Here is a 14,807-nt window from a genome sequence, read left to right as displayed (position 1 = left end):
CCACAGGCTGAATAAATTCAGCTATAAAAGCGTTTGATCAGCCTGAAATTGTTACTTGGGTAGTCGCTTTCGAAGCTGCAATGGAGCTTAATAGGGGCTTTTAAACAACCAATTTACGCAATGCTGTCAATTTTATTTTTAGAACGAGAAATAGTTTTGCAATGATTTTTCAGTCGCTTAATCAACGTCTCATCAACTTTTATGCAGTCAAAAAATAATCTATTTTTAAATTTAAAAAAATGGAGCGGGTCATATTTATTTTTCTATGACGTCGTATGCTATATTTTTAATTTCGAATATTAACTTGAAGTCGTATATGCAAGTTAATTAAAAATGCATGTCGTCTTCTTTCGAGAATTGAAACGCCATCTTTTGATCCATAAGCACTCACTGTATGATCCGACCCACCTGCATCTGTAGAACAGACAGTGAAAGCATCTTTACGCTTGAAACAGTCTGACATATATTTTTGCTGCCAGTCGATTTACGAAATTCTATGATCTGACAGTATGTATGCTGTGAACCGAATGAAAGCTTGGTATTAGTTTGTAAAACTACTTTCACACCCTTAAGCAACTTTAAAGCAGTTTGAAAGCTGTGTGCCTTATGAAAGCCTCTACTGGTTTATAAAGCCACTTTAAAACCTTTCCTTCGAAAAAACCCGAAACCAACGGCCCAAACGAAGAACTAACAAAAAATCATCGTTTTGAAATCTTTTCTGAGGCTGCAAAAGCCGAATACCTCAACCAATTTGCGAAGCGATGCAAAAATTCATCAATGTTTGAGATGGCCAATTTTGAAAAACCGATTTTTAGTTTTTAAAATGCTGTTCTTTTCAGTGTAGAAATTTATTTTATTTTTTACGAAAATTTGTAAAAAATATTTTTTATGAAAATTTATGATATTTTCTAAAAGTTACCCATAGATCATTTTTTATAGGTTCTATAATTTTCGAGTTATATTTTTGCCTTTCTACTATATGAAAATATAGTATAAAGGCATAGAAATCATTCGGAAAACCGAAAATCGAAAGAAGGTCCTGCGAGCCGAATGCCATATACCATTCGACTCTGTTTCGAAAACTGAGCATTTTCTGTGTGTCTGTGTGTGTGTGTGTGTGTGTGTGTGTGTGTGTGTGTGTGTGTGTGTGTGTGTGTGTGTGTGTGTGTGTGTGTGTGTGTGTGTGTGTGTGTGTGTGTGTGTGTGTGTGTGTGTGTGTGTGTGTGTGTGTGTGTGTGTGTGTGTGTGTGTGTGTGTGTGTGTGTGTGTGTGTGTGTGTGTGTGTGTTTTCTTTTTTTTTTTTACAAGGTTTCGGAAAACTAATGTTTTTATCCAGAGCCAACCCGGACGTTGTGTGGGACTCTTACCCACCAAAACCTCATCCTTGCCCTCTGCCTACATCCCCCCGGTACCACAATGAAGTATTACATCAGGGGGAGGCTGTGCTCTTGCACTTTTCCAATTATCACGCTTTCTAGCGATTCTCCTACAGGCATATCAAGGGGATGCCGTGCTCATGCACTTTGCAGTTATCAACGCAGGCTAACGTTGCTGGTCATTTGCGCAGCTAGCTCGCAGTACCCATCGAGACGTGTACCGATTAGAAGGTGCCGACAGTCATAACGTGCACCCCGTCACAGCCACCCTCGCGGGATTTCTTGACCTGACGAGACGTGTACCGATTAGAAAGTGCCCTCCAACATGACGCGCACTCCGTCACAGCCACCCTCGCAGGGTTTCTTTGCTATGCCTATTTCAACAAGCACCGATCTGAGTATTGGGACTATTTCGGGATAAATCCCATCCCCACACATATGAATCCAGTCTAGGGTTTTACCGCGCCCCGAATCGCGTTACTTTGGGGCGTCATATGCGACTCAGAGAGGTTTGTTCCCTAGGCCACCTTTCATCCAAAATAACTTAACTGACGATGCTAGCTCGCTGCTCCGCTCTCCACTTACGCTGCAGATCAGACATGATGCATGCGATTGCGCTATTGACAGCATTCCAAATGCTCTCGTTGCGACACATTTCCTCCACCATATTTTCGACGTTAAGACCGGAAGGCAGATCATCCCTCCATGCTGCAAATCTGGGGCAGCCAAAAACCACGTGCTCTGCTGTTTCTTCCACGTTCCCACATTCCGGGCATAAGAGTGACCTGGCGTGCCCGAACCGGTAAAGGTATTGCCTGAAGCAACCATGACCAGACAGGAATTGCGTTAGGTAAAAGTTTACCTCACCGTGCTTCCTATTCACCCAAACCGAGAGAGTCGATATGAGCCTGTGGGTTCATCTACCTTTCTGTGCCGTATTCCACTCCTGTTGCCACTTAGCCAATGATTCTGCTCTCATCAGCTTTCTGATTCCTCTGACCTCCTTTTGCCTATAGCACTCGTAGTCCTCCATCAGGGTGATGTCGATAGGAATCATCCCAGCGATTACGCACACAGCTTCTGATGAGATAGTCCTGTACGCGCTCACAACTCGAATGGCCATTAGTCGGGCCGTACTTCTCAGCTTCGCTCTGTTGCGCTGGGTTTGGAGCGCTGTAATCCAGGCTGGTCCGCTATACCGCAGTATCGACGATGATACACTGGCTAAGAGGCGCCTCTTGCTACTGCTTGGTCCAAAGTTATTCGGCATAATCCTAGACAGTGCACTGATGGCTTTCGCTGCCTTTTCGCATGCGTAGTCAACATGACTGTTGAATTTTAACCGATTGTCGATCATCACGCCCAGGTGCTTCACCTCGCGTTTTGAGGTTATGGTATGTTCGCCTACGGTAATCCCCACGTGTTGGACTGCTCTCCGATTACTCACCAGTAGTATCTCCGTTTTATGGTGCGCTATTTGCAGTTTCGCGTTCTGCATCCAACTCTCCACCCTGCAGATTGACTCAGCCGCCAACGCCTCCACTTCCTCTAGTGATTCGCATGTAACCGTCATCACGATGTCGTCCGCGAAGCCGACGATTTCCACTCCCGTTGGTAGCTCTAGGGTTAGCACGCCGTCGTACATACTGTTCCAGAGAGATGGGCCGAGTATTGATCCTTGTGGAACGCCCGCCGTGATCATGGTCGTTTCCTTTCCGAGGTTCGTCCGGTATACTAGCACCCGATTCGTGAAGTAGCTCTTTAAAACGCGACACAGATAGTCGGGGACTCTCATTCTATGGAGCGCTGCTGCGATGGCTTCCCAGCTGGCGCTGTTGAATGCATTCTTAACGTCGATATTGACCACTGCGCAGTAGCGGTTTCCTCTACGTTTCTGCTTGGACGCCTTCTGTGCTGTCTCGACGACAGTCCGGATCGCATCTAATGTGGACCTTCCCTTCCGGAACCCAAACTGCCTTTGTGTCAGTCCGTAGTCGCCCTCCGTATATATGGATAGCCTGTTCAGGATAATCCTTTCTAGCAGCTTTCCCAGTGTGTCCAGCAGGCAAATTGGTCGATATGATGCTGGATCCCCCGGCGGTTTTCCTGGTTTTGGCAACAGTACCAACTTCTGGATTTTCCACTTGTCTGGAAAGTGTCCCTCGTTTAGGCAGTTTTGCATCACCGTGCGGAACATGTCTGGAAATGCATGGATTGCCTCCTTAAGAGCTGCATTGGGGATCCCATCCGGGCCCGGCGCCTTCTTCATCTGCAGGTCTTTCGCGATTGAAACAAGTTCGTCATTGGAGACTCTTCTCTCGTCAGCGTTCTCATCCTCTAGCACCCGGTAAGGGGTAGGGGGCCAGGACGTTGGCTCGTGTTCCGGGAAGAGTCCTTTAACTATTATTTTTAGCTTATCTGGGCATCCTTCGGCTGGCATTGCTGGGCCCCTGATCCTTGCCATCACTATTCGGTATGCATCGCCCCAGGGGTTGGAATCGACTGCTCTACAAAGCTCCTTAAAGGCGTTTGTTTTGCTCTGCTTAATCGCGTATTTCAGTGCGGCCTTGGCAACGCGGAGGTCACTTCTTCTTTCCTCTCTAGTCTCGGTACTTCTTGCTCTCTGGAAGCACCTTCTAGCTCTGTTGCAGTTAGCTCGTAATGCATTGAGTGATTCGTTCCACCAGTAGACCGGACGCCGTCGGTTTCTAGGCTCCACCTTCCTTGGCATGGTTGTGTTGCATGCTCTGGTTAGCGCCTCGGTCAGCTCGTCAGCATCACAATTCTGGGCTTCGCTGTGTGGTCGTAGTGCCTCAACAAAGAGGTCCTTGTCGAATGCCTCCATTTTCCACTGCCGCTCTCGAATTCTTCCTGTTTGTGCTGCCACGGGGTTCCGTTGGTTAATAGTGTACCGTATAGCTTGGTGATCACTGTACGTGAACTCTTCGCACACTCTCCAGTTAATCCCTAGTAACATACTTGTTACAAAATAGTTGAACTGACTGTTGTATGACTAATTTGAGTCCTTAACAAGTTGGTATAACTAAAAGTATCGTAAGTATGTTGCTTGGGATGTCGGTTCTCAGCGACGGGCTGCAGAAGGTGACGTCGATGATAGATTCTCGGCCATCTCTGCGGAAAGTGCTGGTGGTTCCAACGTTGCTCAGCTCTACTTCGAGCGTTACCAGTGCTTCAAGTAGGCTGGCTCCTCTGGCGTTCGTACATCTACTTCCCCATTCGGTTGCCCAGGCGTTGAAGTCACCTCCTATGACGATCGGTCTCCGTCCAATGAGCTCACCAGTTAGTTCGTCCAGCATGCGGCAGAACTGTTCCAGCGTCCACCTTGGGGGAGCATAACAGCTGCATACGAAGACTCCGTTAATTTTGGCGACCACGAAACCCTCGTATCGGTTTGTAACCACCTCCTGGATGGGATATCTGCCCGTCACCAATATCGCGGCCATTCCTGCTCTGTCTGCTATCCAGTTACCGTTATCGGAGGAAATTCGATACGGCTCCGCTATGATTGCAACGTCGCACTTCGTTTCTGTTGTCGACTGCCACAACAGTTGCTGTGCAGTGTCGCAGTGATTGAGGTTGATTTGAATCACCTCCATTATTGTAGGGCTGCCTATGACTTCTGGTACACCGGACATTTAAAGCCTCCCGTCACGTGGTCGTTGTCTTCCTTGCACAACATACACCTCGGTTGCTTATTGCAGTCCTTCGCAACGTGCCCCTCATTGCCGCATTTCCGGCACAGCTTCGATCTGTCAGGTCCCGGACAATTCCTCACCTGGTGACCAAAGTCCATGCATTTAAAGCATCTCGCCATTTCTTTGGGTTCACGTGGGATGGCTCTAAAGCTAACCACCGCCCATCCAATTTTGACTTTGTCCACCTTCAGAAGCCGGTTTGCCGCCTCGATAGATAGACGAATCGACGCCGTCTGCGTACTGCCGTATGCCTTCCGCAGTCGAATAGACATTGGAACGTCGCCCAGGTATTCCGCTCTTGTTAGCACGGCTTTCACCTCACTCTCTGTTGTGACCTCGTCCAGGTTTTTCGCTTCAACGATCGTCTCCTGAGACAAAGCTTTTACTTGAGCTTCGCTACCGAGCGCTGTCTCGACTAGCGCCTTGAAAGCCGCGCTCTTCACCTCCGGGTCTCTCTTGAGTTCGAAGAGCAACTCGCCGCTCTGGGTTCTCCGGGTTTTCACGACCTTTTCCCCTAACTCTTTCAGCTTCGGGTCGTCCCTCATTCTCTTGAGGAGATCGGCATACGTCGTCTTCGCGCCCTTCACTCCAACAATCAGAGCATCGCCTCTGCTCCGGATCCGGCGAGGTTGGGGTCTCGCCCTATTCTTCGCCTTTTTTCCGCTTCTTCGCGTTCTGCCGGCATGTCCCTCTGCAACTGCTTCTGCCGATCTTCTTTCATTTTTTTCTTGTTCTCACTCTCCTCCTTCTGCTTAGGAATGGTTCGCCAGCCGCTAGCCTCACCCTGCTCCGTGTCGCACTGCTCCTCCGCTCTGTTTTCATTTTGCTCTTCGTGGTCGCCGTTCAGCTCATCCTTCCGCTTTTTTGAGCTTACCTTATCTCCTGGCGATTCCCGATCCCGCTTTTCTGTGCGTGGGGCTCTCGACACCGCCTGATCCAGGGTCGTCGCTGCCAGGGCCTCCTCCGCAATTACAGTCCTCCTTATTAACGCCGCATGCACCACTTCCTTCTCTGCCAGGGCCTCCTCGGCGACTACAACCCTCTTAATCAAGGCCTCCTGCTCCATTTCTGCCTCTATCACCGCCGTTAAGGTCCGTGCTGCTTGCTTCTTGATCTCACCATGGATGTTACTTCTCTCCTTCATGAACTCAATCAGCTTCAGGAGCTTTTTTTTGGCAGCTCGCAGCTTGTTCGTCTGTTGGCTGTCCTCCTTTGACTTCGGGATGGGCGTAGTGAAGTTTAGCAACCTCCTTCAATATTGGCGATCTACACAGCTTCTTCTTCCTATCGAACACGTTGGCATCGCTGATCTGCGTGTCCATCGCGCAATCGCTATCTTCTCCTGTATTTGATTTTGTATTTAATTCTTGAAAACTCATTTTGGATCCCACGAGTAGCTAGGGAAATATGTAGTCCGCTGCGCCAGTGCCCTGCCTTAACGCAGAAAGGGCTTCGAACTGGTCGGATGCGCCCCGGTGTCCGCCAGGCTCCGTTCGCGGTGAGGTAATTTTGATTTTGACCCCCCTCACCATGCATCCCTCGACACGGGTCGCGTCACATCTTGGATTCGGGGTCCGTGGTGATGTTTGCGTATCGTCCTCATCAAGAACGTGGGTGGCTATACCGGTTAGCGCCGAAGCGGGGGATGAAGGGTCCCATTCTTCTACCCCTGTGTGTGTGTGTGTGTGTGTGTGTGTGTGTGTGTGTGTGTGTGTGTGTGTGTGTGTGTGTGTGTGTGTGTGTGTGTGTGTGTGTGTGTGTGTGTGTGTGTGTGTGTGTGTGTGTGTGTGTGTGTGTGTGTGTGTGTGTGTGTGTGTGTGTGTGTGTGTGTGTGTGTGTGTGTGTGTGTGTGTGTGTGTGTGTGTGTGTGTGTGTGTGTGTGTGTGTGTGTGTGTGTGTGTGTGTGTGTGTGTGTGTGTGTGTGTGTGTGTGTGTGTGTGTGTGTGTGTGTGTGTGTGTGTGTGTGTGTGTGTGTGTGTGTGTGTGTGTGTGTGTGTGTGTGTGTGTGTGTGTGTGTGTGTGTGTGTGTGTGTGTGTGTGTGTGTGTGTGTGTGTGTGTGTGTGTGTGTGTGTGTGTGTGTGTGTGTGTGTGTGTGTGTGTGTGTGTGTGTGTGTGTGTGTGTGTGTGTGTGTGTGTGTGTGTGTGTGTGTGTGTGTGTGTGTGTGTGTGTGTGTGTGTGTGTGTGTGTGTGTGTGTGTGTGTGTGTGTGTGTGTGTGTGTGTGTGTGTGTGTGCGTGTGCGTGTGTGTGTGTGCGTGTGTGTGTGTGCGTGTGCGTGTGTGCGCGTGTGTGTGTGTTTGTGTTTGTGTGTGTGTGTGTTTGTGTGTATGTGTATGTGTGTGTGTGTGTGTGTGCGTAACGCTTTTAATTTCACTCACTTCTCTCAGAGATGGCTTGACCAATTTTGATGGTCTTAGTGTCAAACAGTGCTGGAAAAAATCACTTTATCGAAACTCAAAATGATTGATTTTGAGTCAATACAATATCAAAAGTTTTTTTTCCAGAAGGAATATGAATATCATTGGAATAACAATTCATTGATAAACCAAGCCGCTGAGTTTTGATGTTGCTGTATATTCGTTTCGAGAAATTCATAATGCGTTACAAAAAAGTCAGAGCTGAATATCATTTTCAGTTCCATGGCAGTGAATACGAATATCAGTTTCAGCGCCTTGCACTGAATATGTATATTCTAGTGGTTTGGGACGCAAAAGATTGCAGTAGGCTTTGTGATAACAATTTACTTTAAAGTTGAGATAACTGTTTGTGCGGTTTGCGTTGAAATCAAACGTTTATGGTGAAAACAACGCTTAGTGAAAATATCAACACCTCGAGATGTAACTGACATTTCTGATACTGAGTATCATTTTTCTTTTGGAATTCGTTGATACTGATATTTGATATTCAGTTTTAGAGATGGAATAATGATTATCTATTCCAATAATATCGTGACTGGGTATTGAAATTGATTTTCTTGCTGGTAAATATCAGCTACATAGGGAGCGAGTTGATATTCAATTTTATGAGTATCAACTGATTATTTTAAGCACTGGTGTCAAATGAAAGGTCTAGTTGTCCCATAGGTCGCTATTGAATTTCATATTGATCGGACTTTTAGTTCAAAAGTTATATGTAAAAATACGAAAAATATGAGACTTCATTTTATCATAGGTCCCTTAACCGATTTGAAAAACAATAATTGCATATGAAAGGGGAGCCTTTCAAACCCTTAACTTCCAAATTTCGTGATGATTGTGATAAAACTTACATAAAAAATGTGGAAAAAAAATATTTAAAACATATTTTTGTAACATATAATTATTAATTCAATGAGGTATATCCTACAATTTATTATTATTTGAAAATTACTGTTGAGATCTATCAAACGAAACCAAGTTATTGAAAATCGGACGATCCATTCAAAAGTTATTCAAACTTTAACACTTAAGCACCGCATATTAAACTGTTGAAACGTGTAAAAACAAAATATATCAATCAAATGTCGATTGTATTCAATGTATGTATGATGTATGAGTGTATGTATGCATGTATGCGTGTATGTATGTATGTATGTGTGTGCATGTGTGTACATATCAATGTATGTATGTGTATGTGTTTAGGATTTGCAATTTTGAAACTTGCTATTTCAGTGCAAGTGAGAATAAGTAAGTAAGAAGACAAGTAAGAATAGTGAGAAACATGTCAGTAGTCTAAAGTTTTTGGAGCGTCTTAGTAGAATACAAAACATGAAATTAAACAAAAAAAACTTTTTCCGATTAAATTCCACTATTAATATTTATTCGCGACAGATACGTATTTCGCCTACGACTTGCAGGCTTCGAAAATAGACACTGAATCAATAGATACTAGAGTTCAGAAATTTTATATAAAAATTGAAAGAAAAGGATGGTAGTAATTTTGTACGATATATTTTCGTTAGTGACACTTTAAAAGACAGAAGTCTTATGTCATGTATCATGCTTTAATGAATAAATCGAAAACTACAAGCACTAGTAATCATATCCATCATATTTTCCATTCTCGAGCATGTTTATTGCGCTTTTTTGGACTATTTTTTGATCTCATACAATTTTCTAAACCATCTAACGGGCTACATCGTAAAAACGATACGACCAAGCTAATGACTATTTTTTCATGAAAGTGTATTCAAAAGAAGCTCAGGTTTTGATTGCAAAAATAATTATCTGAAGGAGCGCCAACTAAGAAAGAGTTCAATTTCTCTTTTTCGTTTTTCATATCTAATGCTCTTGGTAAAGGTATTTGCGCAATAATTTTTTTCGTAATTTTTCTGAATTCTTGTTTTTGAAAGATGCTAACTCTTGAACGTATGGTATTAAAATCAAGAAATCTGTTATGAACACACTTCTCAAATTGTAAATTCAAAACAAGCTTCGTATGTGGCTCCTACGCCCAAAAGTTAAGGCCGTCTGTAAACCCGTTAGAAGGTTAATTTCTATAAATCAATTCAATAAATCACGTAAATATTATAAAACTAAATAAGGGGTTGATTGATAAAGTAAATTAAATGATGCTTACAAATATTTATGCACTTCTAGGAAGGAAAATGTAATTATTGCACGCAGCATGTTCTTGTGAATTTTACTGGTAAATAAGGATTTTGAGGAATAAGGAACGGAAAATATAGTCAAGTTTATTATAAATGTTCCTGAGAAATAAAGAAATAATTATTGTGGCAGTAGAAAATCTAGGTCACACTGATGAGGGGGATTAATTCGGGTTTTTATAAATAAAAAGAAAAAAAATTGACACGTTTTCCAAAAGTTAGTCTGAATTAATTATGGAAAAACTAAGTTTGCAGAGTTGCTTATTTACATGAACTTTTTACACACACAAAGTTTCATTGAATACTGAGAGGGTCATGCCAACGTCTAGACAAGGTTGGCGTGAAATCCGTTAAATGTGTATGTATTTAGCGGTTCAAAGGTGGTCAGCATCCATTGCTGTTGCTTGTAATAGATACATATTTTAGATGAAAGTCGGCCAATGCTATGTTCATTTTATTTATATTTTCTAATATGTATTTCCTTTTCCCAGTTTTCTGCATTACACAGTTAAAACCATAATTCATCTCGTTCCCTCAGAAAACGCACATCATCGGCTACAATTCGCGAGGGTCGATCTCTTCTCACGCGCCATTAGCGCGGATCACGACAATGTCGCTGAACCGATGAGTATGTTGCTGAATGCTAACAAATGAACTTACACACCAGTTTGTTTGCACACTCCAGAGCTAATTTTTTTTATGAACCCTATAGGCATTTGTTCAAACAACTATCGAAGCACTGCGCATGGAAGCCTGGCGACTCTCAAACAGAGGAATTAATGTCAACACTTTGGTGTGTTTCGAAGATTTATGTTCGAACTAAAGGGAAATGTGCAACATGGTGAATTGAGAACTGAGACAGATTCTTGTTACTGAATAACTAAATAGTCTAGTCACATTTACTCGACTAGATTTTGATTAGAATAAATTGAGCGTTTAACTTCGTTGCTTTAACTGCAACTTTTAGAGTCTCTTTGTATCAAGTCACTGATTGCTCCCATCATGTTGTTAGGTCGTTCGTCGGAAGCTACAAATATTATGATTCAAGTACATACTACCATGTGGCAATAAAGAAAGTTATCTTCTTGGTAACTGGACATCGGTAAATGTTTGGAGGGTTTGTATCACTTAACACCGTGCCTATTAGCAGTGTCATTAGGGCTAGCAGCAATTGATTTATCGCTCGAAACAGTCATAAAATTTAGTTAGTCACCCTTTGGCACAGCAAATATACAGCCTCGCTCTCTTACAAAATGGGTTCCTGTTATAACTTACGCTACTCAGAATGCTGCTGGATGACCCAGGGATCGAGGACACCCCCCGCAGTTGCAGAATGGCGGAAGCCCATTAAAACGGTACTGTTTTGTACAGACAGAGTGTCTAGATGAAGTCATTAAGATTGCTGATTTCACCGTTTAACCCCACTGGGATAAAACTCTCCGTATACTGTGATGTTAGTCGAATGACATTTTGGACAAGATGGCGTTCCTAAATACCCTTTGGCGTTGTGATTTGGACAGTCTGCAGATCAATTAGGGTCCATCATTTTACCATTGTTCCAGCGAAGCATCACGGTCTCGGTTGGATACCGGCAAAGTCAAGTGGCACACCCCTTTGTCGACGTGCAGGTTCGATGCACTTTTGTGGCTCAGCTCGAAAGGCATCATCGGGACGATACTGGGCAGTGCAACACTTCAACTCTGGTTGCAATTTGTGATGGACAGCAGATAGCCGATGCACACACACGGGAGGCGCGGAATCAATTTTCACATCTGCAGCGATTGGAATAAAGAATTTTAATTTTCATCGCGTGAGGATTGTATCGATATCATCTTCAACGGCGCGTCGCGTCGCACGAGCCGAACGAATCATTTATCTTCGTTTCCAAAATGTTCATTATAAGCAAATTTGGCAGTTGAATGCATGTCGTTGACATGCACGGCAACGTGCAGCTTCGCCACAACATACCTACCTATATCGCGTATATTTATTTTAAATTTGCCTTGTTTCCGTGATTTGGTTGTGTTTTATCGACGACCTCCATTAGGATGGGGTAATTCAAGAAAATTATATGTTATTAATAATATGGAATTCCAAACAAGGCTGTTCTAGATTTCACTTATTGACTTCAGTACATTACTGTTAAACTAAGATATTAGTTGCTGAATTGGACACAAGTAACCTTAACGGACATCGGCTAACTTACCTCAGATGTTATTTCACTATATAAAGTTGATAGGATATTAGGATCTCATAACATCATCTCCAAATATTGCCATACTAGATACTAGCATTAAATTCTACTTTTGTTTCATGAAATATTGGCATAAGCTCACAGGGTGAGAATGGGTTAACACAACGAGGTGTATATTGTGAAACCATTTATGTAGCTATATTACAACTATTGGATGTGTAAACCACAATCCTTCCAACGATCGAAATATTTTCGCAATCTAACGCACTAAATCGGTTTTGGTGAACCGAAAAGGTCACACAGGATCATTCCGGCCGAACTGCCATTCGTTCATACTCCACAAATCCACACAACGGATGGATCCTACCGACCATGTAACATGTCAAAATAAAATCTCAAAAAGAAACTGACAATTTTTCATTACCACCGGTTGATAATTTATGATCGTGCGAAGTGCTGTCAGCCTAGGCCACTTTTGTACAATCGTATCGTCCCGGCGAAACCAGAGGCTCCTGGCACGTATGAATTTCTAACAATGTTTTGATATGTTTGTATAACCAACCTCGTTTTTCGATACCTTTGTTCCAGTTCTTTTTTCTTTCTCGCCCTAGACAGCCCGATGCCATGAGCGATCGCTTACGTTGCGTGCGTTGGGCAGACGCCGAAAAGGAGAACAAGAAGCACCGGTACCCCGGTGCCCCGAAGGATATTCCACGCCGTGCATTGAAAGAAAAAGGTGAAATGTAACACTATTCGCACCCTGCCAGCTCGCATAATGTACCGAGAATACAATGAATTGTTTGTTGACCAACATACATATTGACTTTTATGATAGGTACATTAATAAATTTTCGAGGATCTGCCCAAATGAAAAAGAGGCGACAAACCTCTGCTGTGCTCCGTGTTGGGATGTATCAGTTAATGGTTTCCAAAAATGGTATCTTCTTTCGGTGCCTAGCGGTGGAAAATGATAGGGAGCGAACGAAAGTGCTTCATGAAAAGCGTGTATTGATTCACAACCGAAACGCACGAGGGGAATCAACTCATAAATTACGTAAAATATGAACAGTGACATGATTTTAATGCTGAACATCAATTCATAATGCAGAGGTACAAATGCTATCTCGCTGTACGGCTGCCGGGGTCCTCTTGAAGAAGACCACCTTGTTTGACTGGTTTTCTTCTTACTGCCGGCCGATAAGTACCTCATACCAGCAGCGACGACGGAACGACGGTTGCCGTGAAGCACTGGACGATATTCGGTTAAACAAATATTGACCATTTGGTTGCTTGTTTATCAGTGAATGCCGAAAACAACCTGGTTGAGATTTCATTTAGGCACTTCATTAACTATGAAAGTAGAGTTCCCGCAAGTTTCTGAATCTATCTCTAATTACACGAGATATTACTGCCCACAAGTCGTTACGATCATTTGATTTGAAACGTCCATCAGATTCTCACAGTAATTTACCAGCTACGCTAATCAGCACTTACTTAAGCTAGAAATTAGATGTTTCGTCACCTAAAAGGCTCACCAATGCTCGCACATGTTAGCCCAACACTCGGTTACGTCATCGCTACCGTCGTGTCGTAGTCGTCGTCGCGTCGTCCGTGGTCAGTACGCTAGTGCACTTCGACACCTAAATCGGCGTCGCCTGGACCACCGTCTGCAGCGGCAAAAACCATTTCCGCTTGCAGCAATAATGGCTTAGTGCCGAGATTAGGAGGTCCACTGAGAGCAGCCGCAATCTAAGCGACTCTAATGATTTCGCCAGAAGCTATTAAAACTAAAATTCGGCCCACTACTGGCATGGCCAAAGCCATGGACCATAACTTCGCGCATCACGGTCGCTGTGTACAAACATTTGTCTCTGGCTGGGGGACTCCCGACTAATTTGTGCAGTACACTAATACGAAATAATTGTACAGGAAACTTCACTTTCGCCTTGAACTGAGCGCCCGGACGCGGGGCGGATAATGATGCAGAAAGAAAAACAATTAGCAAGGCAACTTTTTTGACAAGCTGTGTGCGAGTTGAGGAACCAAAATCTTTTAAGGCTGACTCATGGTTTAGTAGTTCTTACATTTAATTTAGTTTAAATCACTTTGATGAATAATTTCTAATTTCAAGGTGAATATGCTATTTTAATTATTATGTATAATACATAGGATTAAATTTATACCGCATATATGTATATTAAAAAAATGATTGTAAAGAGAATAGTAAACCATTGATTGCAGGCTCTGACATATCAACGTACTGCAGCGTACTGCAGACATGTTATACGTTTCATCTTTGTTAATATACTTTATATTTATACTAGCTGACCCGACAAACTTCGTATTGTCACAAATTATACTGTGTTGTATATAAATCTTGAATCTCGGATGACCTTTATCACAATCTCCAGTTTTGCAAGTTTCTGAGGAGTTCATGGGTGTTTTAATATACAAATTTTCCTCACAGTAAAATAGAAAACAACTCCTGAACTTAGCCTGATAAAATAAAGCGGATAACATTAAAATATTCGCCATCATTACAAACCATTTCGCCAAGTACCATTTTGCGGAACACCAATTCTCGGTTGACCATAATGCGGAATATAGAGCTTCGCAGAATACCATTTCGCGAAAAACCTTACGCGGGATGTACCATTTCACGGAAAATCTTTTAGTAAAAAGTACCATTTCGCAGCGGTAACCCGCAACTGAAGGAAAGTAATAAAGGTCAGTAGATCTAGGAAAATAAATAAACCTAGATAGAGGTGATCTCTACGGGGGCTGCCCCCTCCCCCACAGTGGCCGGCGCTTCCGACGGAAGGTCGCCGGCAACACTCGCGGCCTGTGTCCGTCTCGCCCTGAACCATCTAATGTTACTATTAATAGTTTCTGGTCTTGTTATTGACTCATGTTTTATGAAAGAATTTAAAATTTCT

The sequence above is a fragment of the Sabethes cyaneus genome, chromosome 2 (assembly GCF_943734655.1).
Source record: "Sabethes cyaneus chromosome 2, idSabCyanKW18_F2, whole genome shotgun sequence".
Taxonomy (NCBI): domain Eukaryota; kingdom Metazoa; phylum Arthropoda; class Insecta; order Diptera; family Culicidae; genus Sabethes; species Sabethes cyaneus.
This window is presented reverse-complemented; position numbering follows the sequence as displayed.